The sequence below is a fragment of the Ambystoma mexicanum genome, chromosome 7q (assembly GCF_040938575.1).
Source record: "Ambystoma mexicanum isolate Mex_15411 chromosome 7q, UKY_AmexF1_1, whole genome shotgun sequence".
In the NCBI taxonomy this organism is placed as follows: Eukaryota; Metazoa; Chordata; class Amphibia; order Caudata; family Ambystomatidae; genus Ambystoma; species Ambystoma mexicanum.
The window spans coordinates 937,950,606-937,977,420 of record NC_090941.1 but is presented as its reverse complement, the minus strand read 5'-3'; the positions used below and the strand labels follow the sequence as shown (position 1 = coordinate 937,977,420).

Here is a 26,815-nt window from a genome sequence, read left to right as displayed (position 1 = left end):
GTTGTTCCAGATCTTGCATCCTCTCTTGTTCTTGATACGTTGCTTCCAACGGGAAGTGACGACACGTTGTTCTCAGATCACTCAGTACCATGAAGCACGAGGTACGATCTGCGACCAAGGAAATAAACCTACTGCACGGTTCGGCTGTGCGATCGAGGAAAATCAGCAAGGGCTTGCCTTTTTGGTCCGATCTATTGTCTATTGCGGGGATTCTGTTGGCTAGGGTTTGTGGAAGGACTAAGAAGACGCTCGGCCTGGAGGTCGCCAGCTAAAAACATTGGCGTGTTTGTTTGAAGACTACAATGCCTGCCACCGCTACCGCTCGTACAGGACTAATAAGTGAACGTGTGACCAGCTGCGAAAAAGGACAGTCTGTAACATGGACCCCGAAAACGCACTGCTGTCTTTTGATAATGTTAATTGGTTTTATAATAGTGATTGTTTTAGGCTCCTGGTATCTAGAAGAAGTACATCCGCTCAAGAATTTGTTACCGACTGAAAATGTACCTACTGTTTCTACTCCTTTTGTGCATCTGCACACTCTATCTCCTAGGGATTCTCAGCATAGACAGAGATATCACAACAGCACGCTATTACTCATCATGAATGCTATGCATGCCATCTTTAATAGGTCTAGCTGTTGGGTTTGCTCGCATCTACCACAACATGGGGATAAGGGGCTAGGTTGGTATATTCATCCTTTACCTTTGACAACTGCATGTTATGCTTCTCTTAGAGCACTATTCTTTGGTCGTTGGAACGATAGCATCTCAGGGAACTTCGATGGGACTAATTAGAATCAGTTTGAAAAACGTGTTTTGACTCCGTTAGGATGCTCGCTTTTCGCAAATAGGAGTAAGCTCAACGTTGCTTCTATTAGGCCATCTGATAGACTGTCTCATCCTTTTCAATCTTTGAATGGCTCCTATGGGCAATAAGGATGCCACACCTCCTTCTTATACTGTTAACCATAGCCCCGATTCAGTTTCTTTCTGCATACAGAGGAATGGTACTGAGTCAATGGGTGATTGGTGAACTAGTTCAAGGCAATGGCTACTATCTATTATTCTAGACATACACACTGAACCCACCTGCGGTCCGTAAACTGTGATTTGGACTATTGAGCTTGATTGGACACTGGGTGTTGCAACAATTTAACATCCCGTGTTAATAATAGATAGTAGCCATTGCCTTGAACTAGTTCTGTTGGGAAGCATCTTTTCTTTCTCGCTTGTTTTCACTAATACATGTATAATTATATATTTGTAGATGTGCCGTTTTGTGAAATGGGGAACAAGATTGACCTTCTAGAAGTAACCGTTGTCCTGAAGATGGCCCAATACTAATCTGTGTAATCACTGTTGACATGAGTGGTATACTATTACGGGCCGAAACATATGTCGACTGATAAGGGAAAATCCAATTTCTTTTTCCTATGTCGTGTATGCATATTCATAATTACTGTTATGCTCAAACTATTTTCAACTTTAGCACTCCCCTGTTACAATAGAAATACGATGACTGAATGGTATGATTGAGGATCACTATTGACAGATGTTTGTAATGTTTTAATATGTTTTTATAAGAATAAAAAGAGATCGATTTTTTGTAAAAGTTGTATTGTTCGAACAACTTCTTCCCATAAAGGCAGATACCTTGCGAATAAAATATTAAGGTGCACTTTTTCCCTTACCTGTGTCCCGTACAGGACTAAAAGAGAGGGGTAGTCAATCTGTACTTCCTATATTTCTCTCTCCTAGACTTTCCCTTCTAACAGATCTGACCCCCCGTGAACAAAAAATTAGGGAATACCCATTTAGTGAAACCTAAGTTCAGAAGTGCATGTTCCCGAGGGAAAATGGGATTTTAGCGCTTGGTTCTGGGACTTCTTGCGATCTTGGAGTTGGAATGTACTTTCGGTCTTGCTGATCATTTCGGGAATTCTGTTGTTCCTTTGTTGCTGTATACAGTGTCTCCCTGGTATATGTTCGATGCTAGGGGGATGTTGCACACAGGCGATGGGTACGTTAGGACACAAGGTATACGACCCAGACAAGAACTCCAATTAATATGTTCTGAAAGAAATTCTGGTAACCGATCTAATGGGCGATTGATATCTCGGATGGTGATTCAGGGTGTATGGACGTTGAGACATGTAATTATTCGTAAAGTGATTAGAAGTAGTTTAGCGCTTGGCATAGGCCAAAAGGAGAGTTTGTCGAATGGCAAATCATATTCTACCCTCTAGATCATGTGTATATATATTGGCCTAGGCCAAGTCACTCTGTGAGGAAATCTGCGTTGCAAGGTCCTGACCTTAGGTCTGTGCTAGACGTCATTTTAGGTTCACCTGCCATTTTAGATTCTCCCTCTAAAGTCACCCTGTGTTCTAAGATGGTGGACAGGGTTGTTTTGAATGTAACATGGCCTTCTTGACCTCTGAGTACAAGTTAATGTATAAACTGCCTGCAGGCCAATTGTTAGGGTCATGAACTGAGACCTTGTCCTTAGTTGACCTGTGTATAGAGGATTACCTGTACCAACAAAGCTAATCCATGATTATATATTGTGCACAATACTGTTTGAGCATCTTATGTGAACACTTGTTTTACTATATTGTATAAAGTCATGTGCAAAGGCTCAACGCGAAATCCGAAGACACACTGTTGCTATTGTAACTTGTTGGAGAATATTAAGGATAACCCCTAAATGTATAGCTGAATAAATTAGAAGCGAACTCGCCACGAACCCTAGACCCAAGATTCACTAGCTCACAAGTGGGTTTGACATCATGTTTTGGAGTGTATAAAAGGTGGGACTATTCTGATGTACAGCCCCACCCACTTCCCACACTGAACGGGCTGGAATTCACTGTGGTGAACTGAGGGCCTGATAGCTATCCGATACTCTGTTTCTTTGAAAAACTGTTCAGTTACTTTGAATAAAGATCTGTGTATCTTCATAACCTGTGTTTGGTGTATTTCCTTTTGAAGGTACTCAGCCTCGATATCTTCTTTTTGCTTTCACAGGTACACCTGCAGTAAAGGAAAGTGTACAAGTAAAGGATAAACATGAAGATACACTGCTGCAGGCCTGTCAGGAACACACATTTAAAAATAGTGAGAAATGCACTTTAGAGAAAAAGAAAATCACCCCCCCTCCAGTCCACCCCATATGGGTAGGTGGTAGGGCTATAAAAAGGGGGAAAGGGTCCTGTGGTGAACCAGAAGCATGAGTCTGACTAAGATGTGACACATTAATGTTTAAAAAAATTAAATAAGTAAAACACCTATCTAGCCCTACCACTATGAAAGAAGTTCCCTGCCTAACCAGCCTAAAAGTAAGGGTGCTCATCAAAGTCCAAAGGAAATAGCCCTTATATCATGAGAGAGGGCTCACACAGATCACCCTCTTTCTACCAGTGTAATGAAAAGGGCTCTCCAAGCAAAGGGCACAACTGATGATGCTATGCACGAGCATTAAGTGTTTATCTCGTGACACGCGTAGTATTGAGTTCACATTTTAGTGCTACAACAAGAGAGATAATAAAAGGGTTCACACACCATGTCAAGTCTCCGTGACGATGTACACTCCATTGGTCAACAAATGCAGGGTAGGCGGGGCTCTCCACGACCATTCCGGCATCAACGGTTAAGACGTTCCAGCCGGTGTGGCCTCTCAGAATTCACCATCCCAAAAGCTCTCTGCTGGTGCTACCATGGGTCTCCAGTCCTGGTGTCTATGCTGTGACAAAGATCAGATTAAAAATGTTTCTTAATTAGGATTTGCTCTTAATGGAAGGTTGTTTACATTGTGCAGTCAAAATATACTGTAAATTCAAATTGTACACATGGTATTTTATCATTGCAGGAACAATAAAAAAAAGATTAAAATATGTACTCATACTCAGATAATAAACCATCATTTTCCGTATATGTAAACACTGCATTATGATACATTCCATACCTTTTCATCATTCTTACAGAATATATCATATGCACAAGTGTGTCAGTATTTATTTATCGAATCATCCTGAACTGTTGGTAGTGAAGGTAAATAGTTCCCTATGTAGGATTCATTACTGTGTTTTCAAAAAGCATTAATATGCTGACGCGCAAGGTCTTCTAATGTTCTAAGACCATGTGGGCTTTTACCGTCTAGTCCCTTTTATGTGTCTGCGTTTACAAAAGCATTTATAGTGAGTTCAATGCATCATCAATCTGATTAATACACTAGCACACTTTCAAATGATAGTGTTTACACGGTCCCTCTTTCCAATTGTAGCATCTAATTCCTAGCAGTCCAACCTTTGTCACAGCACAGTGGGGCTTGTTTTCTGGCCGCCTCCACACTAGAAATAGATATAGGACTATGTCTAGTGTGATGTCCCAGTTAAGCATGGCGCATGCGCGAGCCTCGGTTGGGCCCGCGCATGCGCAGTTGAATAAACGGCGTCCGTGCGGGCAGTTGCCACCGGGACGCGTAACAGGCAGCCTCGCGTCCTGCGCCTATCTGTGTGAGTGTGTGTATGCATGCATGCGTGTGGGCCGCCTGAGGCACGGGTGGCCACGTAACAACTGGCGACGAGGCGGGATGCCACCAGAGCGTTCGTTCGATGCACACGGCATGTTGAACATCAGCAACGTTACGACGTGGTGAGTCACGGACCCGGCGGGAGCATTCCTTTGATGTTCTAGCAGCTGGTATACAGCAGTAGCGGCCTGAAAAGGTGCTTGTGTGCTGCTTTTACCACCTCATAAACAATTTTTGAAACTTTTGGCTGTCCTCAACACCCAGAGGACAGCCCACTTCTGACAGACACTCAGCCCCAGAAAGGGAGCAAGGACACGCTGTTTGCCACCGGACAGTAATTGAAGGTACGTGCACTGCCCACCCAAGTCAGGTTTGCGGCCTCTAAGCCACAAGGAGGTGCATGTGCGACCTGTAAACATGGCAGGAAGCGACGGAGAGGCGGAAGCTGCGGCAGTGGTGGTGAAAACACAACAGGGGTCTTTACTGCCGATGCAAGATTTTGATGTGTCAGGTCCCCCTTCGAAATTGGGCCCAAGATGGTTGCTATGGATGAAAAAACTTGATATGTACTTTACAGCGACCGGGATAACCGATGACGATGCAAAGAGGGCCACCCTGTTGTACTCGGCGTGTTTGGAGGTCATAAGCATATATGAGTCCCTTAACCTGCAGGCAGTCACCTATGCTGCAGTCAAGACTGCTTTGGCAAACCACTTTATACCGCTCTCCAATGTTGATTACGAGAGATTTCTCTTCTGTGGGGAAAAACAGCCGGAAGAGGAGTCACTTGATCAGTTTTGTGCTCGACTGCGATTGATGGCCACCACTTGTCGATGGGACAATGATGAATCTATGATAAGGAATCAAGTTCTCCAAGGGTGTACATCTGGCAAGTTATGGAGGCAAGTGTTGAGGGAACCGGACTGGACCCTGCAGCAAATCCTGGCCAGTGGCAGAACGTACAAACTGGCGGAGTCGAGAGGCGCCAAAATGGACACAGCAGTGCGTCCGGGGACATCTGAGGATGCGTTTGCTATCGGGAAACGGGCTACGTCGAAAGACAAGTGGGGGCAGAGAAGGCAAGAGACTCGCCCTCCAACGGGGTCTGACTCTATCTGCCAGTACTGCGGATATGACTTGCCCCACTCCGAGGAGTGTCCGGCCAAGTCGAGGTCATGTGGCCGATGCAATGGACCCCGTCACTACGCCCAGATGTGTCATGCCCCTGCTCCTGTTTCGGTGCAGAGGGGCCCGGCCAGGGCACGGGGTGGTGGTTCGAGGAGGCAGAGGAGCATCGCGGCCTTGGAGCAAGAAATGCAGAGACTGCAGTTAGCTGAAGAGGAAGAGGAGGAGCAGGAAGAAGTTTTCTTCATCTCGAGCATCGCCTCAGGGGCAAGGAGTAAGAGGCAGCCCAAATGTGTTGTGGACATTCAGGGGGTGCCAACACAAGTACTCATTGACACAGGGGCCTCAGTCTGTGTGCTTGCCTCAGATCATTACCAGCGGATCCCAGGGCCTCCTGCGCTAGACGTTTCGACTGCAAAGATCTTCACGTTTGGCGGGGACACTCCGCTTCTCACCAGGGGCGTGTTCGTAGCGCCTGTGTCCAGGGGCGGGAAAACCATAAAGGCCCGATTCTTCGTCACAGATGTGAGTCCCCACTCTCTACTCAGCTGTGCGGCATCCGAAGCCCTGAGTCTGGTTCACTTTGCAATGGAGGTCTATCAAGTGGACATTGAAATGCTGTTGGACATTTGCAAGTATTTTTGAAGGGGTCGGGAAGCTGAAGGCACCCCCGGTGCATCTACACATTGACGACACGATCAGGCCAACGGCCCTCAAGCATAGGCGGATCCCATTCCATCTTCGTGAAAAGGTGGAGGAGGAGCTTCGCTCGCTTGTCAGCATGGATATTATTGAGAGGGTTGAAGGGCCTACGCCCTGGGTTTCGCCCATAGTGGTCGCACCCAAGCCAAAACAGCCAGGGGCGGTGAGAATTTGTGTAGACATGCGCCTCCCTAATGCCACAATTAAGAGGGAGAGACACCTAACGCCGACCCTCGATGATATCATAGGGGAGTTGAAGGGGGCGAAAGTCTTCTCGAAATTGGATCTACGAGCGCGCTATCACCAGCTTGAGCTCCACCCAGACTCTAGATTCATCACGACTTTCACGACACACGAAGGTCTTTACCAATTTAAGCGCCTGAGTTTTGGCATTTCATCAGCTGCCGAAGTATTCCAGAACACTATAAGAGGGGCGCTCGCAGGCCTAAAAGGCGTTTTGAACATGAGTGATGACATTTTGGTATTCGCCGACTCGGAAGCAGAGCACATGAAGAGGCTTGAGAACACGCTGAAAAGGCTGAACGATCTGGGTCTTACCCTGCACCGTCAAAAGTGTGAATTCTTTAAAGACCGGAATGGGTTTTTCAGATTCATTTTTCACGCAGCGGGTGTGTCACCTGACCCGGCAAAGATCAGAGACATTCGTGAAGCAGCGGCACCATCGTCCCCCACGGAGGTAAGGAGCTTCCTGGGGATGGTAAATTATTGTGGGCGCTTCATCAAGGGTTTGGCTTCCTTATCTGAGCCCCTAAGGGCATTGACCAGAAATGATGCCGTGTGGAAGTGGGAAAGCAGAGAACAGGAGGCATTCCAGGCCCTCAAGAATGCCCTGTCTGATGGGTACACTATGGCGTACTTTAACCCTGCCGTGGAATCGGAGATTGTGGTCGATGCCAGTCCCGTGGGTGTTGGGGCAGTACTCTTGCAGCCAGATGAAAGAGGGGACATGCGGCCCATCGCTTATGCGAGCAAGGCTCTCTCCAACACCGAGAGGTGATATTCACAAATTGAGAGGGAGGCACTGGCCATCCTGTGGGGCTGTCACCATTTTCGCCTCTACATCCTGGGCAAGCCCGTGGTATTGGTGACAGACCACAAGCCGCTGCTGCCCATCCTGGCGGGTGTGTCTTCGAAGCCACCACCCAGGATTGAGAGGTGGATGCTGGCCCTGATGGAGTATGGGGTTCGACTGATATACAGACCGGGCACCAACAACCCGGCGGACTATCTCTCACGTCACCCTAATTCGGAGAACCTCGACAAGGACGGCGGTGTGTCGGACTGCCAAGGGTTGCTCTGTCATGTGATAGATGGGGCGCTACCAGTGGCGCTGACGAGGCTAGCTATTGCGACTGAGTCATCCAATGATGAGGTCTTCGGCATAATCAAAGCAGCAGTAAGGAGTGGAGATTGGAGAGAGGTGCTGCGCAACAATTCCCGACGTCAGCCGGAGGCCCAAAGGGATCTTCAGGCACTCTGGAGGGTCAGGGACGAGCTCTCTATTTCGGATGATGGACTGATCCTCAGAGGGTGCCAAATTGTGATCCCACAGGCTTTAAGGATGTGGGTGTTAGAGCTGGCGCACATCGGGCATCAAGGGGTTGTCACTTGAACCTGCACGATGCAAGGACGCAAAGAAACACCCATCATCGCAGAGCAAACCTGGCCACATACTCCATCGGGATGAACCAGGGATCGTAGTCCCCCAAGAACATCTGAGAGAAGAGGAGATGATGAGCTGATAGAAGTGCAGAGGAGTGTAAAGCAGGTGCTGAAGAGAACTCAGAGATCGGAGAGTAGAGGAGGTGATAGATATGCAGAAGAATACTCACTAGGAGACATAAGGAAGTAGCTAGGAGGCAAAACAGGAAATGGATGAGGAACCATAAGGGAAGTGAAAAGGGACAGCTCAGAGTGTAGCAAGTTATCAAGATGGAGAGAAAGACAATTGGAGGTGGTAAACCAGCAGATAGGAGGTGAAGAGGAGAGTTCAGAAAGAAGAGGGTGATAGGACAGACAGCACAATCCAAGTGAGGGTGTTAAGCACAACCATCCCTAACCTCGCTGTTATTCTGCCGAGGATCTTAAAGAGTCAAATGCATGCTCCATATCCCTCTCTCTCTCCTCTCTCTCTCTCTCTCTCTCTCTCTTTCGCTCTGTCCTTTCTCTCTCTCTCTCCCTCTCCCTCTCTCTCCCTCTCCTTTCTCTCTCTTGCTCTCTCTCTCTACCTCTCTAATAACTCTCCTTTCTCTCCCTCTCTCTCTTGCTCTCCTTTCTCTCTCTCTCTCTCTCTCTCTCTCCCTCTCACTCTCTCTCTCTCTCTCTCCCCCTCTCTCTCGCCCTCCCCTCTCTTTCTCTTTTCTCTCTATCGCTTCTTCCTCTCACTCTCCTTTCTCTCTCTCTCACTCTCCTTTCTCACTCTCTCACTTCCCTGTCTCACTCTCTCTCGCTCTCCTTTCTCTCTCTCGGCTATCCTTTCTCTCTCTCACTCTCCTTTCTCTCTCTCTCTCACTCTCCTTTCTCTCTGTCGCTCTCCTTTTTCTCTCTCTCGCTCTCTTTTCTCTCTCGCTCGCTCTCCTTTCTCCCTCACTCTCTTCTCTCTCTCGCTCTCCTTTCTCTCTCTCTCTCGCTCTCCTTTATCTCTCTCTCTCGCTCTCCTTTCTCTCTCTCACTCTCCTTTCTCTCTCTTGCTCTTTCTCTCTCGCTCTCCTTTCTCTCTCTCTCGCTCTCCTTTCTCACGCTCTCACTTTCCTGTCTCGCTCTCTCTCGCTCTCCTTTCTCTCTCGCTCGCTCTCCTTTCTCCCTCACTCTCCTCTCTCGCTCTCCTTTCTCTCTCTCTCGCTCTCCTTTCTCGCTCTCCTTTCTCTCTCCCGCTCCCCTTTCTCTCTCTCGCTCTCCTTTCTTTCTCTCTCGCTCTCCTTTCTCTATCTCTCTCGCTCTCCTTTCTCACTCTCTCACATTCCTGTCTCGCTCTCTCTCGCTCTCCTTTCTCTCTCGCTTGCTCTCCTTTCTCCCTCACTCTCCTTTCACTCTCTCTCACTGTCCTTTCTCTCTCGCTCGCTCTCCTTTCTCCCTCACTCTCCTCTCTCGCTCTCCTTTCTCTCTCTCTCGCTCTCCTTTCTCGCTCTCCTTTCTCTCTCCCGCTCCCCTTTCTCTCTCTCGCTCTCCTTTCTTTCTCTCTCGCTCTCCTTTCTCTCTCTCTCTCGCTCTCCTTTCTCACTCTCTCACATTCCTGTCTCGCTCTCTCTCGCTCTCCTTTCTCTCTCGCTCACTCTCCTTTCTCCCTCACTCTCCTTTCACTCTCTCTCACTGTCCTATCACTCTCTCGCTCTCCTTTCTCTCTTTCTCGCTCCCCTTTCTCTCTCTCGCTCTCCTTTCTCTCGCTCGCTCTCCTTTCTCTCTCTCTCGCTCTCCTTTCTCTCTCGCTCTCCTCTTGCTCTCCTTTCTCTCTCTCTCTCTCTCGCTCTCCTCTTGCTCTCGCTCTCCTTTCTCTCTCTCACTCTCCTTTCTCTCGCTCTCCTTTCTCTGTCTGTCTCTCCTTTCTTTCTTTCTTTCTTTCTTTCTTTCTTTCTTTCTTTCTTTCTTTCTTTCTTTCTTTCTTTCTTTCTTTCTTTCTTTCTTTCTTTCTTTCTCTCTTCCTCTCCCTCTATTTCATTCTTTGCCACCATCATTTCACCCCTCCTCCACTGCCACGTTTCCTTACTGCTTCCACTCTGTAATTGAACCCTGCTTAATCACATTACTTCAATATCACAATGACTCGTCTTCCCTAATGCATCAGGTAATTATGACTCTGAGCTGGCACTCTTAATGTTTATCCATTATTTAACTCTTTTTTTTCGCACGTGCTTAATTGTATTTCCCCAACCCTAAACAAATGTGCACATCCGCCATTTACATTTTTCCAGCCTTATTACCTCACAGTATTTATTATACTCATATCAATTATTTTATATCTTAATTCCAAAGGATTTCTCTTTTAATCACTGCAATCTGATTTCGATGTATTTAAATGTTGATGTGTGTGTGTGTGCTCTCCCCTGGTATCAGTTCTATTCCAGCTAGATCCCCCTGTAACTTAATTACTTATAGGCGTATCGTTCCAGACTAATGCTAATTAAAGCAGGTTTATTGCTGTATTAGCGTTTAACCCCTTCCGCGCTCTACGGGATATAATACAGTTACCGGGTACGAAAGTGTGGACTGATTCTTTACAAGTATTTGGAGCAGACCAAGCCTCTGAGGGTGGGTGTAAGGTTTCTGCCATGCCTGTTGGCTGCCAAGTGGCATCATGCCATGCGAAGCACCTTCCCCCATCACAGGCATTTTAGACTACAGCCTGTTGCATGCTGGGTCTTGCTCGCCCGCTTTTATGAACATGATTGGCCCAGCATGAAAGAAGATAATGGTGTTCAAAAAGCAAAATCTGGATGAATGCTCTTCTACAAACAGGTGACCAGTTGTCAACACGTTAGGGTTATCCGTGGTGTAAGAGGTTCATAAAAACAACTCTTTTCGAATATAATTAGACCCTTCAGCCGTCTAGTTTTATATGTTGTCTGTGTTGTGCCCTGATGCCTGCGGGTTATGACTTGGTAGAAATAAATAAATAAATAAATGTATCTGCACCAAAATCCCCGAATGCAAAGTGCCCCGGCGATGCAGATGCATTTCACGGTTGCACCACTGCTCATGTGTCCTGGTAGCACTGGAATCTCAGGCAACGGAACTGGTTAACGAGGTCAGCAGCAACCCGCTGGTAGCACCGGCTGGGTACCTCTGACCTTGTAATGAGACCCGTTGTCTCCACTCCACCGCCTGTGTGCCTTTATTCAAAGCAGAGCCTTAGACCAGAGGAAGAGACAAACCATCACTGTGTTAGAAGTCGCTGTCCTTTTTTTCAGAGGGCACATGTGCAGGGACTGCAACTGTGTTCACAGTCCTATGCTGGGACCACCTGATCTAAGAGATGCGATTCACTCTGAAGGATTTGCTTCCAGAGGTTTGAAAGGTCTGAAGAGGGCAATATAGAGTAAAACCTAGGATGTGTCATCATTTTGGCAAGGGGGAGTAGACAAATGCAGATGTTACTTGTGAAATGCATTGCTTGTAATCATGACAGACAGCAAATAAACTAGAGAACACCACCCTCATTCTGAAGGAGCTACAATTGTAAAAAAAACAAAAAAAAAAGGCTAATGACACATTTTTGTGCATCCAAAGGTACTCCGGAGTGTTGCCTGAAAATTTACAGCAGGAGTGGGACACGTCGAGAAGAAACCCCAGCAAATTTGATAACAGTGATGATTATGCAGATTCCATTGAAAGCACACTTTTCAAGCCCTCTTATAGCGTTGTCCCCATTGCACCAATCTAGACTCAACATCATAAAATAATGCCACAGTTTGTGGATTGTTGGGTGCAGATTCGCCATCTGGAGTCAAAGGTCTAAGCCTCCCAATAGCACCCATTCCTATGGACGAAGCTTCAACATGAACTATGGTGCCATGAATGTTGACACCATAATATATATGAATAGGGAGCAATGGAAATATGTGTGCAGAATGTTCAGTGTTACATGTAAACATGTGGAGAAGACACATGGAAATGCAATCTTAAAGTACACAAAGACCAAATGTAGCAAAATGAGAAGTCTACACATTGGGAAGGCTGGTGTTAGGTTGCAACAAAACCCTCATGAAAGACACTGGGCAATAATAAGTGGGAGAGGTGGGTCATACCAAGAAGCACAAGTGTGTGATATACAATAGAGATCCCACCAACTATGCACTGTGTAAATGAACAAACCTAAATATGGATTCACAGGTATACAAATAATAACAAACCTGCTTAAACTAAATAACATATATACGGTTCTACATCCAAAGAGCAACACAGAATACAGAATCACATTTTATTAATAATTCCATTATGAAATCAATAAAAAAACATAATAATTCGATAAAGTGACATGTGCAATTACTAAAGTGACTTGTACATTATAGCATCAGTAAGTGCATCCAAGTAAAAACCCAAAAAACAGACAACAGAGAACTTAGGCACCAAAAAAAAGAATGATTGCCCAAAAAGCCAAATGACATTTGGGAGCACGTAAAAAACCACAATCGTGCTCACCTAAGAAGGTCTTACAATACCAAAGCTACTGAAATGTAGCTTGTAAAAACATAAAAGTTAGACTACAGACAAATAACCTTATTCCCTAATACTAAGTCCAGCACAGTACAAATTGAACCTTGGCTCACACTTCACCTCTAATTCGCAAAATTCACTTTATAGCCTGAGCCTTCGGATATGTAAAACAAGTGTTGTGTTGTATTGTAGTAGCTCAGTGTGAGTGGGTTCACTTTGTAGTCTAATGGACTTATTTGTGTTAGGGAATAGGATATCCAAGCCCGCCTACCTCTTCAGATCCACCAGACCGCCAAGAGACCACGCAAGTGGCAGCAGTGCACAGAACATGGCCAAATAACATAACATAACATTTATTTGGACTGAATATTGGTGCCTTAACCTGAGCATTGAAGACTTTGTATTTTGATAGGTTTGAAATGCTCAACATATCTAGTCTTCACTTCAGGCAGAAACCATAACGTTTTAAAATAAAAGTATACTAATATTTCCTTTTTTTTGAGTGTGCTATTCTGTTTTAGTGTGTGTGCTATTCTATTTGTGTGTGTGTGTGTTTGTGTGTTTGTGTGTATGTGTATGCTTGTGAGTATGTCTGTGTGTGTGAATGCACATATGTTTATTCTGAGCATATTCCTGTGCTCCACCGGACATCATGGATTTACTCTTTTTTATTTTTGCTTTGTCAGAGACAGAGAAAGAGACATAGAGACAGAGAGAGAGAGAGAGAGAGAGAAAGAGAGCGAGAGTGAGAGAGAGAGAGAGAGAGAGAGACAGAGACAGAGAGACAGAGAGAGAGAGAGAAAGAGAGCGAGAGTGTGTGTGAGAGAGAGAGAGAGAGAGAGAGAGAGAGAGACAAAGAGACAGAGTATAGGGCCGAACATCTCAGGCTGGGCCTCCAAAAAATCAAATTGAGTCTCTTGTGACGAACCGTGCATCTTGATCACACACATGCATACCATTGATTCGTGATGTAGTGTATGCTCATATTGTGACTGTGCAAGAATGATGCATACATATTGCATACTCCACTGTTTCATCCATGCTGATATTTATTATATGTGTGAGGTAGTGCATATTGTTCGTTGTCAGTGTTGCTTATGTTAATTATTAGCCTGTTGTTTAAGGATATTCTTTACTGTTGCTGTTTATGCATGTTTTGTGCCTATTGACTTCACTGTTTACGTGCACTCCACATATAAAGTATGTGCGCATGTTTAACATGTGTGTGCATATGTATGTTATGTGTGGATGGATTATGTGTTAATTATATGTATGGAGTGTGTATATTTCATGTTATGTACATGGGGTCCATGCTATTATATGCGCTCAACACAAAATGTATATGTGCATTGCATGACATCTGTGTTTGTTACAGGTTCACATATGGTGTTCAAAGTATGTCCCCAACATTTATGTGGGTGTGTGCATATTGCAAGTCTATGAAATGTGCGTACCTGTATTTCAAAATTAATGTATGTGTATATTGCATTTTGACTATGCACTCATGTGATTTTTGAGCGTGTATGTGGGAGGGTGATATTTGTATGTAAGGCAGTTGGAGTATGTGTGGTGTGTTTGTGTGTGTCTGTATACTTATTCTCAACATATGCTCCATATCTCTGTAGGCTGGTTTCCTCCATTCTTGTTCTGTATTTTAGTGAGTGTGTGTGTGTGTGTGTGTGTGTATATGCATCTGTGTTTTTATGGGATGTGCATGCACTTTTAGTGGTGTGTGTGTATAGCCTTCATTACACACATGGCCATTCCTTGCTGGTTGTCTGTGCATGTTGTCTATGTGTATGGTTTAAGAGAGGCATTTATGTGTTTGGGGCTGTTTGTGTGAGGATGGGTTGGAGAGTCTGCGTGTGTCTGTATTGGGAGTATTTGTGTGGGTCTATATGTATGTGTGGCATTAACAGTCTATTTTGGAGGGTATCTATGCACTGTCATTACACATATGTTCATTGTGACGAATTGACTTCTGCCCTGCATGAGTACATGGATGAGTGGAGGCTAAAACGCCCAATCAGCCCTCACATTTCAACAAACCAAGAGCCAACACAATCATAAAGGTAAAAGGGGCAGAGTCAAGAGATACATGTAGAGATGTGGATGTGTATGTCATTGATGGAACCCGCCCCCTCACCTCCGGGATGAGGAGCAAGAAGACACTGTACATGACACCAGGTATCATACCAATGTTGCATCAAGTGTATGAGAGACTTTATGCACCCAGACAACCATACCGAATGTACCCTCAAACTGAAATGGTAGCAGGGGATTTGCAGACGCCACTGAATATTGGCGAGTTATAAAGAGAATGTGACAGGTGCAAAGTGGTGTCATAAGGAGAAGATATGATGACGCACTGAAACGATATATGAATACTTTAAAAATGATGATGTAACTGAAGAAACAAAGTAAACATATATACGAGTGAGAATAAACCATATATACAAAGAAGATAAGTAACCAGATAAGTAGTAAATGTATTTTTGCAGAAACACAAGGTAGATGAGTAACATAGAAGCTTGCTGCAGTAAACAATATAACATGGGTGAAGCGGCCATGCTGAAAAAATGGACACCGGCTCTGAATAAGAGTAAGCAAGAGGTTTGAAGGAGAGACTAGGGCTGCAGAGCTGACAGACGCTGGAAATACAAATATAGTACGGGAAAGGGAGGGGGCCCATTGAGGGCGGCCAGACGGTAGGAGGGAAGGAGGGAGCAGAGGTCCTATTGAGAAGGATGTCAGTCTTACTGGCATTAAGGCAGAGATCATTGGCAGATCACCATGCCTGAATGGCTGTCAGACAGTCAGAGATGAGAGAGAAGGAAGAGGGGGAAGTAGAGAGAAGCTTGAAGGACAGCTGTGTATAATCTGCATAACACTGGAAGTGAGGAGAGAAGGAGCAGGCTTCACCCCTATGGTCTGTGGGAATAGTAAGGGGCAGAACTAGCTTCTGCCTTGGAACAACTGCCCCAACCTCATGGAGAACTTTAAAAATATCTTCTCTCTCAGCAGGGTCCAGTGAAATCTTCTCAAGTGATGATCCAAAGATGCTTCAAGATGATTTACAAATGTGGTGGGAAACCTCTTCTTTAATAGGCAAATGTCTCCAGGTGTTTGGACTAAAGCTATGCTGTTTTAGAGGTCCAATCCCTGCACTTGAAATTAGTGGACTTTGCCCTTCTGATGTTACACCCAAAGGCCTTTGCTCCAGAGGAAGTGGAGGGGGTAGGAAAGAGAAAGAGTGGCAGAGAGATTCAAAATGATGGAAGTCTGCTTCCCTTGAATGGAGTTCCTTTGACTACTCCGCCCATCCCTTCTCTCTAAGAACAAAGGCCTTTAGAAATGTAGGCCCCATGACTCTCTGTGATTGTGTGTGCCTCTTGGTTTCTGTTTCCCGGCCAGCATCCTGTGGAGTGGCTATAATGGGGAAAGGTTGTTACCTGCCCTTACAAAGGAACACAGAGAAGCAATTCCCCAAGGCTAGTCGTGTCAATGGATAGGGGTGGGCCTTGTCTGCAAAGAATAAGCATACTTCTGCTACAGCTAAACTGGTCCATGTGACTAACAAAGATGCTAAATCAATTTAATATGGCTGGGATAACTCTAAGAGATGCTGGCCACTTTACCCTAACTCAGGTATGGCTTATATTTACAGTTTAGTGTGCCACCAGGACAGAATCTACAGAGTTGTGCAGTTTTTGGAACAGAGGTACATATCTTAAATGCAGCCCCTGAGCTGCAGAGACATTTATGTCACTGCAGCTGTCAAGATGGCACTTGGGACCTCTGAACCTGCTGTGGGCCACTGGTAGAGCAGTTGCTGATTATAAGAGCTTATGGAAGGGGAATCTGATTAGCAGATGCCCCTTTCAGGGATGTAATCATCTGCATCATTTTATTATTTAATAATAAATCAGGGCTTTTGCACCCTTGCCACATGGAAATTCATCACAGTCAATGCACACATGTTGTCTTTGTGTTGGTTGGACCTATTGTGCTCAGTCGTAGTACTCCATTCCAGATATACACCTTCCATATGTTAATGTTGTTCATGGCTGTTGTCTGTTGCTGTTATACTCACTTACATTCTGTGCCTTCTCTTAGTGCATATGTTTATTCTGAACGTGTTGTTGGTGGACATGGGGTCGGCCTGTTTGCCCATAAGGTGACCACAAATAGTGTATGAGTTGCTCTATGTGGCCCTGTGTGCTCTTTCTGTGTGTGTAGCTATGTATAGATATATATATCATTTAGATACACCTGAAATGACACCTTTGCTTGAAATGATCCACAAAACTCTTTCACAAAGGCAGTGAGGATCATAATTCATTAAATTAATGTTTTAAATCTGGCCCATCCTCACTCATTCTCAGTGACTCCCAGTGGGTAGTCAGGCACTGTCTGTTTGTGTGCTTGGTTGTGGTGTTGGGCCGTCAGACGCATAAGGGGATAGTTCATAATGGTTTGTACATTAGTAGTGCATGTGATGACCCAATGGACTGTGGTAACTGGTTTATTATGTCCACTGCTGAGCTAGCCAGTCAACATGAAGGTCATGGGTTCAAGTTTCTTCATGTACATCCACACTGCCATCCTCCTTAGGATGAAAGAAATGTGCACCATTGAGATGGATAATGTTGACTTCTGTTACTGGCATCACAAAGAGTCATTTTCTCTGTATGCTGTGGAAGGGTACATTTTACTAAATGCGGGCACAGGTAAATGAACCTTACTCTGGAATGCACTTACCAATGGCAGCTAGCAACTCTTTATGTACAGTAGCACATTGGTGTAATTATACAAGCTGTACATCTTAATAAAGGGCTCATCATCACGTTCGATAATGGACAGGTCCTTGTGCATGCCTGAGATTTAAAGACTTTCTTTCCAGCACAGATATTACAGAAAAATCTGGCATTGCCTGCTTTTTTGCAATATTTTCTCTAAGCTCATCCTAACAAGATGCTTCCCATTTTTACAAGCATTTGTTGAGGCATGTCAACAGCAAACTCACACCACTCTCTTATTACAGTCAAATTGGATTATAGAAGGAGGCTATAGTCCTGGTTGTCAGAGCGACCACAATTGAGATTGATGCAGGAGTGGAACTTGTCAGGTAATGTTACTACTAAATATGTAGGGATGTTCGAACCGCACATCTTCCAAAGGGACACAGAATATTAGTAGTTCACCTCTTAAACATGTGGGGTTTAATCACAGGCCCAAACAAACATAACTGAACGGCCCACTGGAAAAATAATCTGCGAGCCTTAATAACAAAAATAAACTTCCACAGTGAAAATGGGCCTATTAATGCAGCCAGTGTGTGATTATGCATGTAACACAAGGAAGAGGCATGTGGATGGCCAAGCAACGGAAATCAAAAGGCCTATGTTTCATTACAAAAAGGAAAGGATGAACTTTAATTCACATCTGCAGAAGAAAACCAAAGGCCCCATTTACATGAAAAGCAGGATTTTCAAACACTGACAATATAATGGCTTTGCATGTGTGTTTTGCAGTTTTTAAATGAAGACATGAGAAACATGTTCCCTATCTAAAATAATGATATCAGGGAAAATGCTTGGTGTGTGTTGACAAGATGCAATGTATTACAAATATATTATGTTGCACATGCCAAATACCAGAAACAATTGAAATGAAAAGCACACTTTGTTTCCAGGGGTCACATGTACTTTTGGTTTAGGCCCGAGTCAGACCCTTGTGTTGGGCAGAATTCACAAATGACTCCCCCACTGCAGGCCTTTGGCCTCCTGGGCTGCAAAGGGGGTCCCTTTGAAGCTCATGCACCCAGCTGTACACAACTGCAATAAATGACTATCAGCCCTGGGTGGGGAAAAATGCAAAAATCGAAGGTTTTGAGATGAAAATTGTGGTCTACTTCCGATAAAAGGACAGCGTGCCAGATGTCAGTATGGCATTATGGCATCACAGGGCAGAGGTGAACTCTCTGGTGTATGATGAGGATCTCCTCAGCCCACCAACTTCAAACAACAAACCGGCTAATGGCTATTACCCTGACCTTAAAAAAAACACATTCAGTCTAGGAGGCTCTGGTCACATGCTTGCCAAGAATGAGACTGGCTTGGATAATTGAAACTAAGATTTGCATATATGTGAAGATTTACCATTAGTTTAAATGCACTATCATAACTAGTGATTTTCTCTGCAACAATAAGTCACACTATGTTCATTAATAGGCCATTTGAAAGCTAGTAACAAACTGGTTATCCTGATGTATAATTGATCCGCATGCGATTTTTTAAAATCATGTTATCACCTGAATTCTGTTTATGGCTGCCCAATCAATGTCCAGAATTTAACAATTGGTGAGCTGATGGAGTGTAAAATGAGCTATCTAGAGAGTTAATTGCATGTTCATGACTATTATACGTTTTGTATAAACAATGAAAAATTGTCACTTGCCTGTGCAACATCGTGCCTACACGGATGTCATTTTATCAAATTCACCATGATTAGCTGATGCAGAATATATATATATATATAAATATATATATATATATATATATATCATGGCATGTATTAGTAGATGACAAACGTTTGTAGATGACAAAAGTTGACAAAGGTTGACATGAAAGTAAAATGGGAATTTCAAATGGGAGTTGCAATATTTCTGTTCTAGACTCCTGAACCAATCCTTAGAGAAAGGCTGGACCTGGGGGTGGAGATAAATGTAACTGTTGTGAGAAAGGCATGGTATCAAGGGAGACACAGACTCAAAAGCAACCGTTTGAAAACCTTTATTATCAAACTTTGTGGGGTTGGTGTAATGCCTACCTGGCCCGAACTCTAAGGGGGTTGTTCCCTCAACTGATATTTCTAAAGGCTGTTGAAGCCCGTAAGTCCAAAACCAAAATTCTTCTGTGTCCGAACTTATGCATTCCTCACTCTTAAACCAAATGTGATAGTGGATCTTCTTAGGGGAAGAATGGTGATTCCAAAGAAAATGTAAACCACAGCAGGTTTCAAGTAGTCTTACCAATCAGTGTGTTATTCTAGGAGTTCAAAATAGCTCAACTCAAAAGGGTCACCATTGGAACCCTCCACGTAGGGCTCTTACAACAAACCAATAAAGTTCACTAGGTCTCTGGGTCTCTTGGGGTTCTCTTTCTCAAGCTTCAATATTTCCAGTTCCAAACAAAAATGCACAGTTCCTGTGAGGACTCTCAGGTTTCCCTTCCACAAGTCTAGGATTCTCTTCTTAAAGTTCAGAAAATAGTTCAGTGGGCCTCTTATGGTTCCCTTCCCCAAGCCTAGGCCCCTCTGGTTTCAAACAAACAAAAAGTTCCTCTTGTCAGGATGTACCTTTCACTTATACAGTTCTTTCATTCGGGTAGTATTACAGACTTTTAAGAATGCTGGTTTCTTTGCTCCTCCCAGGGATGACCACTCTGACCTCTAACCCCTCTCCTTATTCTCCAGCACCTTGTCCTGTTCTGTGCCTCTTTCACTCTGTCCTTTTCCTCTTTGTTGTGTGCCCTGCACACCTTCTTTTCCTGTTGTGCACCCTTGCACCTTCTTTTCACCTTTCAGTGCCTCTTGCACATGTATATATACTTTTCACTGTGCTCTCTTGCACCTTCTTTTCCTCACCATGCACTCTGGCACACTCTGTGTTTCCTTTGGGTCGCTTGTACCCTTTTCTCAGCTTTGGGTTGCTTTTCCCCTCTCTTCATTGTCCATTTTCCTTCTCACTATCTCTGTACTTTCTCACTCTGTTTCCGGTCGCCTGTGCCCCTATCCTACTTTTCAGGTCACTCTCACCCCCTCTTGTTCTGCCTTTCTTTATATCCATGCCACTAGAGCACCTTTTTCTCACATTCTGCTTTACCTTTTTTCGCTCTGCTTTCTTTCTTCCCGCTTTCGCTCACCAGGCTCTTCCTTTCTTAGCACTCCTGCTCCCATTCCAGCCAGGTGCACCCTACTGAGTCTCTCTCTCTGCTTCGTGAAACTCATCCACATTAGTGTGGCGCCAGCGAGCAGCTCAAACAAGTTCAAATGGGTTTGGGACAAGGTCAGGGTCTCACCACCTGCCCCTCAGAGACCCCTGGGACCCACACACATCACAGGGGAACAAGCACTGGCCTAAACAAGGCCGATAGGCTGCCTTTCATCCCTCTTCGTCTCCCTGGAGACATGTATCCCATGCCACATAACAGCACTTCACACACACCAGGCCAGCGTCTTAGCGTCCTACACTCCTCTGGTTTGTACGGACTCCTCTCCTGGCAGCCATCTGCTCCTTGGCCTCCTGGTTCCAATGAACAACCCCAGCTCGCTCCATTATCCTGGCAGAATCACCATTTCTCTACTGCAGGTGAGAGTTAATGGGAGTCAGGTGTGCACAGTTGGGGAAAAGTGCCTGACCTTGCCTGACTGTATTAGTGGTACAACTCAAAGGTGTTAGATGGTAGGCCTCCCTTTGTATCCCTGTGTTGTTACTATGGCTAATCTTCATTATTCTTGGTCGTTTCTTCCTTGTCCCATTACTTGGAAATGTGGAGGGGGAGATGGGGTGTGATTGAAAAGACCCTGTTAGTGCTGAGGGAGAGTGGGTTTGTGTGTAATGGGAAAAGGGGGAATACCATGTCTCACCCTTGGGTATTTTTCTCCCAATCCCCCGTAACCCTCCACTATAGTGATCCTCCATCGCTTGTCCACCCCCAGGGTCGGGATCCAAAAGCAAGAACCCTTCCCTGACCACCTGAATGTAAGATCCTGGGGGAGTAGGTGGGAAAATACTGTCAGGTTTCTCACACTGTCCAATCCTGGTTGCGAGATAATAAGTTAGCACTGCCTAATATTCACTCTCCAACGGAGAGACTTCATGTATACAAAGTGGACGCACTATGAGAGAGGGGAGAGCTGCTAAGAAATGACCAACAGGCAGCTACCAAAAATCACCAAAGTAGATCAACTGATTTTGCATCAGGGTGGACCTTGGAAGAGGGCTCGAGCTATCTATTGCTGGGGAGACTAGAAAACAGAGGCTGTGAGACTTCCCTGGAACCATAGAGTGAGAATTGTATTCCATTTGACTGAAGGGACGGCCAGAATCCTGTATTTCTAAGAGCGATGGCCTGTTCAGTCTTCAATAGTGAAAAGACTAGAGATTTCCAAAAGTTAGTAGATTGTGAAACCAAATGCCAGCATGGGGATTTATTTAATTATAGTGGGTTCTCTTCCATTAGTGGGTGAGGGGTAAATGTGTGTAGACCCTTAGCATATTTGACTGTATATTAATTTAATTAACTGCCAGATAGATTGAGGCAGAGGGGAGTTTGGAAGAATTCTAAACATTCACCCTCCCTCCTAGCAGGAAGATACAAGATAGTCATTCAATGTGATCTGTGCCTTAATTTTCCTGCTCACCCCTGACTTCTCTAATAAGAAGGGGTTTTCCATTTCCTAAATGAAAATCCCCAACTGAAATCCATTCCTCAAAACTTGCTTTTAAATAACAGGTATTCTTAACTTAAAAAAACCAAATTCTCAATTGTTACCACTCTTTCAACATTGTATTTAACCAACGGGTGCCCTTGTCCCCACAAAAGAACATTCTAAACTCTCCAACTTCCCCAACACATGCCTGTAAGTAAAAGAGGTCTGAAAAAACACAATTCATTATCATCCCCATTTTACTGTCCAACTTCCCCAACACGGCCCTTTAAGTGAGGGGGGGGTTCTGCAAAACGAAATTCCTAAACTGTCCCCACTCCCCTGACCTGGCCTATGAACTGAAGGGTGTTACATATAATTTGACGTTTGGGTTTTTTAGGGATGGGGGGGAGAAGTGCTTTGCTAAAGTGAGACCTTGTGTATCCAACACTGAACGTGTGATGTATGCCTTGTTTTTAAATTAGCCCTCTGTCTATTCCTGAGCAAAGTTTTGGGTGTAAAATTTACCACAGGCATTTTTACAAATCTGTAATTTCAACTACTATCATTTGTCATTTGGAGTGTGCAGGGAACTCCATACCTTAAGCCTTGAAGGTGAACTAGTTTTGCAAAACGAATTGTGTGCCTATGTTAGACACTAACAGAAGTGTGAAGATTATGCTCTAGCATTGGGTTTATAGTGACTTTTTCGAATGCCATTTTTTCGAATGCCATAATGTCGAAAAAAATGTGCCGAAAAAAATATTTTGAATGTCTTTTTTTTTTTTAAACAGGGGGGTTAAACAGGGGGGTTCCCGCCAAACCCCCCAGTTTTTTTCTTTAAAAAAACACTTTTTTTTACTTTCAAAACCCAAAAAAAACATATTAAAACACATTAATTAAAAAAAGAATACATTTGAAATATTATTTTTCGGCGACATTTTTTCACCATAATTGCATTTCGAAGAAATGCATTCGAAAAAATGACCGGATACCCTAGCACTGTGACATATTATTATTTTTGAAATTCAACTCGGTTAATGGGAAAGTGTTTTGACAGTTTATTTAGCCCGTGTTCATTGTTTGTGAGACAAAAGTAAATGTAAACAATGTGTGTTGCAATTGAAGTTGGGTTTTCTGCCACAAAGATTTTGGCGGCTGCGATTGAGCAAAATTATTATTCATTCATCTTATTATTAAAATAAATAAATATTCTTTTTATACACCAACCTGGATCTTGGCTCACTGTGGGGGAGATTTATGCGCCTCTATATGAGTCTTTAAGAAGGCCGGCTCTAAAAATAAAACTTAAGTGAAATATTGTCTGGCTCCTTGATTGCGGTGGGGGAACTCCCTAGGTTAAGGTTGGTCTCTCAATATAACGCTACAATCATGTAGTGACCCACAAATATTTGTGACACTCTCAGCGAGCAGGTGAGCCATCCACATAGAGCAATGCCTCTTACCACTGATTATAAACAGGTAAGCCTCAGTTATGCAGAAACGATTTTACTCCCATACACTCATTGAGACATGGTCGGAGGGATGCTGTGCAACTGGTGAAACTACTTGTGCGATCAGTAACATTAGCTATAGGGCTCTTAGAAGTGATAGCAATTATCGTATATACATTTACCAAACAAAAGACAAAGGGCCCATTCATGGAATTTATTTGCACGGTTCAAAGTGACTTTGCACTGCTGACACAAAACTGTGCAAAGTCTACTTTTGCAGTGCCGAGTCAGTGCAAAGTCATTTTGTACTGCAAAAACAACTTTCTACTGAATTTGCACCGCAGAAGTACACTTTGCACAGTTCCATGAATCAGGGTTTGTGTCGGCAGTGCAAAGTCACTTTTCAGCAGTTCAACGTCACCTTGAACCATGCAAAGAATTCTGTGAATCAGGCCCTAAATTGGTTGCTACACCACCTCCTGTATGCAAGGCCAGGCCAGGACCAGAAAGGTCATAACACAGGTACCACCTCCATCATACCATAACACAGACACCACTGCAATGTACTCTGCCTCCGCTGCTACCCCTCCACATCAGACACAGGAATAGAAACAACCTCCTCCATCACAATACAACTGTTCAATTTCTCACTGACCAAATTCCTACTGGGTAGGACTAGCCTACCAGTCATGGACAGAGCATTCCACAAAGCCCTCCCAAATTAACACCATCCAACAGGCAACATACAAATAGAGCCAAGGCCAGCAGGAACCCCTGCCTGGAATAATACCTATAGAACAGGACTAACCCATTTTCTCCCGCCTGCAGACCAAAGCCCCACAGGGTTCATCTAGCGGCCCATGGCTAATCCTTTTGTGGCCCCTCAGATATTTTTTACTACAACTCCCGTAATCCTTCTCCACCGACTATGCTGGGTGTGGATCATGGGGCATCTGCAGGGTCACATACTGAGGAGCTCTAGGAAAGTACCATGAACACAGAACTCCCCAAACGCCTCACCATCCCAATCTCTTGCCACCTTGCACTGCTTGCGGGAACCCCACCAGGCACAAGGTGGCCTAGCACCTGCTAGTACCTCCATCGCCACAGTAGCCACCACTGAGCCATGGAAAGCCTTTTCTGCATGACCCCATACGACCTCTACGCCTATCACAGATCAACAACCCCCCACTCCCCCCACCACACCACATTCTAGTCCAGTGGATGTCAAAGTATCCAAGCGCTGGCAACAATTTAATCTTGGGATGTCCTGGCTGGAAAGAAAGAAGAAAGACAACAAAGTGTCACCACCATAAACCACCTTGAAAAAGGAAGGGACATAGGACACAGTACTTCCTGTCTGCACCCATTAACACTTCAGTCTCCACTCCTACCTTTCACACTGCTCCGAATAGCTCCACCTGCTCACCCACCCTTCCTTCCTCCCTCCCTCCCTCCCCTCCCTCCCTCCCTCCCTCCCTCCCTTCCTTCCTTCCTTCCTTCTTTCCTTCCTTCCTTCCTTGCTCCCTCCCCCTTTTCTCTCCCTCCCTTCCCCTCCCTCCCTCCCTCCCTCCCTCCTTTCTTCCCTCCCTCCTTTCTTCCCTCCCTCCTTTCTTCCCTCCCTCCCTCCCTCCCTCCCTCCCTCCCTTCCTTCCTTCCTTCCTTCCTTCCTTCCTTCCTTCCTTCCTTCCTTCCTTCCTTCCTTCCTTCCTTCCTTCCTTCCTTCCTTCCTTCCTTCCTTCCTTCCTTCCTTCCTTCCTTCCTTCCTTCCTTCCTTCCTTCCTTCCTTCCTTCCTTCCTTCCTTCCTTCCTTCCTTTCTTCCTTCCTTCCTTCCTCCCAGAACCGTTCAACAAGAGGACCAGCAAGTGGCAGGCATGGCCTATACAAGATCATTGTACATTATACCATATTACATTAAAGCATCCGTTTTGGAGTTAATCTTTTCTCTTAAGAATAGTGTATTGTGTTATGCAAAGAGGGTCCAAAAGGGCCAATGTTGGTTTATTTGTGTCTATGTATGAGGTGTGTGTGTGTGTGTCCATATTTGTATAAGAGGGGAACACGTACTGTAAAAACATACATGTAGACACCCAGTGGAAATACACCACTTAACAGATAAATGTATCACTCATTTTCAAAACAATGTATCAATCACATTACATTTCTGGACATTTTCGAATGTTACATTTGCAGCTAATTTTCATTCTCTTTTTTACAGCAAACACCAGCATGTTAATTGGCTAACCCAAAATGAGCGCATAGGGAGGTTCTCACCACAAACCTCAAGGGAGATCGGCGCTTTGATCAAGAGCCACACAGGGCTCATTTAACCAGAGAGACACTTTGATCTACAACAGAGAGGAAGATGGGTGGGACTTAGGAGTACATGTTGTCACCTCTTACCATTCCTGATGCAAAACACTCTGGTCCTGACCTCAAGCATAACAGAAGATTGTTGGCGGGGACCCCGGATTGGTTCCTTAAGGTAGGCTTATCCTTTATCAATCACTGGGGCCCATTTGGCTTTAAAAGAAGGCCGCACCCCGCACTTAGCAGATCATCTGATTACTTCGAAAGGAGTAAGAAGAAGGACTCATTTGGCCCCTGGCTGAAGGTACAGTCTACCTTAAATCTTCCACCAGTGAAGGGAGGCCAAGATTTCCAAGAAGGAAGCAGGATCCCTCCCCTAAACATCTCCCAGGGAACAAATGGAGATACCGGACTCTGAGGACCTGGCCAGCAGCTCCAGAACCGGTACCCAGCCAGCACACAGTGTGCTGTACTAGTTTCTGGCAACAACCTTCCTATGTGGGAAGTGCCAGAGAGTCTCTGAACAAATGACGAGGCCGTTGCCTGCAAACACTCTTCTCAGCTTTGGGCTATCTGCCTTGAAAGGACGCCACAAGCGCTGCAAAGAAGCTAGGAGGAGTCGCACAAAACCATCAACCAGTGTCCATCATTTAAGGACATTTTCAAGGGAGTCGAGTCCTCGAACCGCGACCGGCTGCAACACTGACTGTTGTCACGTTGCAGTCACTAAAGCCATCTGAGATGCTTCAACCAGCGTTCCAGATCTGCCAACCAGTAGAGAGAGACCGATTATTGACCCTGAGCCACCGTGTAGCCTCGCTTGCCGAACAGCCTGCTGCCTGATACCCGCAGCTGTCTCCCATCTTGAAATCTATCACAGGAGCTGCAAACCGTCCTGGAACCGACTTGACGCTGTCGAGCATCAAGAGCATCTCAAGCACCAGGTGCATTGTGGTTCTGTCCCCCTGGTCCTTCTCCAAAGTCCCCTAGTGACATTTATGACCCCTTGTTCCCTTGCTGAAATAATGAAAAAAGTGCTGAAAATAAATAACCTTGAACAGTTAAGACTGATTGCTTTACTGACTGC

General features: G+C 44.8%; 1 protein-coding gene across 11 annotated transcripts in view; it reads right to left on the bottom strand.

Annotated features, from left to right (window-relative positions):
- TENM4 (teneurin transmembrane protein 4) overlaps positions 1-26,815 on the bottom strand; it is a 2,472,585-nt gene that overhangs the window by 2,148,743 nt on the left and 297,027 nt on the right. For all 11 annotated transcript variants that reach the window (XM_069639906.1, XM_069639908.1, XM_069639907.1 and 8 more), the window contains exon 2: positions 3,564-3,744. The gene's annotated coding sequence lies outside the window, so the exon portion shown is untranslated. The remainder of the gene's footprint in view (positions 1-3,563; positions 3,745-26,815) is intronic.